Source organism: Lipotes vexillifer, unplaced genomic scaffold, assembly GCF_000442215.2.
Source record: "Lipotes vexillifer unplaced genomic scaffold, Lipotes_vexillifer_v1.1 scaffold149, whole genome shotgun sequence".
Taxonomy (NCBI): Eukaryota; Metazoa; Chordata; class Mammalia; order Artiodactyla; family Lipotidae; genus Lipotes; species Lipotes vexillifer.
Genome location: NW_006779962.1, coordinates 3,254,596 through 3,255,388, shown reverse-complemented (window position 1 = coordinate 3,255,388; position 793 = coordinate 3,254,596).

The window sequence follows — 793 nt, the reverse complement described above, 5'->3', positions numbered from 1 at the left end:
GTCCTGGCCCTGCCCCCACCGCCTCGCCGCCGGCGCCCCTTCCCCGAACGTGTCCCTTCGGCTCCCGGGGGGCGCAGTGCCACCCCGCAGGCCGGTCTGATCGGGCGCACGCCCCTTCCCGGGCCGGGGTCCCCCGACTCCCGGGGGGCGCAATGCTCCAGCCCCGCCGCGTCCGGCGCCTCTGTGCCCCCCTCGCCAGCCCCAAGCGGCCCCAGATCCCCGCGCGTCCGGCGCGCTCGCCGCTGCCGGGAACTTTGGCGCGCACACCCCCACCCGGGCGCCGCCGACTCACCTGCCCCTCGGGCCGCTCCGCGTGCCCGGGCTGCCGCCCTCCGGACGCCCTGAACCCGCCGCGGGCACGTCCTCGGGGCGCCCCCCCCTTCCCCAAGCAGTGTCCTTTAGCTCTACTGGGGTCTGGCGCCGTAGTGGGCGCCCCCGGCCCCCACGTCCTCCTAGCTCGGGGCTGCTAGGGGGTGGCCGGGGGCGGAGGGGTGAGGCTTGGGGCTCTCTCGCCCCCACCCCGCGTGCCTGCTTTATTTTATGATCATTGTGAGCGTGCTGTAGCCGCTCGGCCCCGCCGCCGCGCCGCAGCCGCCTGGCGCGCCCCGCGTTGCCTCGCTCTGCTGCAGCATCGGAAAGGCAACCAGGTCAAACTTTGCAGAAACTCAGCCCCTGCGCCGGCCTGGCCCCGTGTCCGCCCGCAGCCGCCGGCCGGAGCGCAGCGCACGCAAAGACCGCCGCCCGCTCGCCGGCCCCGCGGGGATGCAGGTCCGCAGGCGGCGGCGGCGGCGGC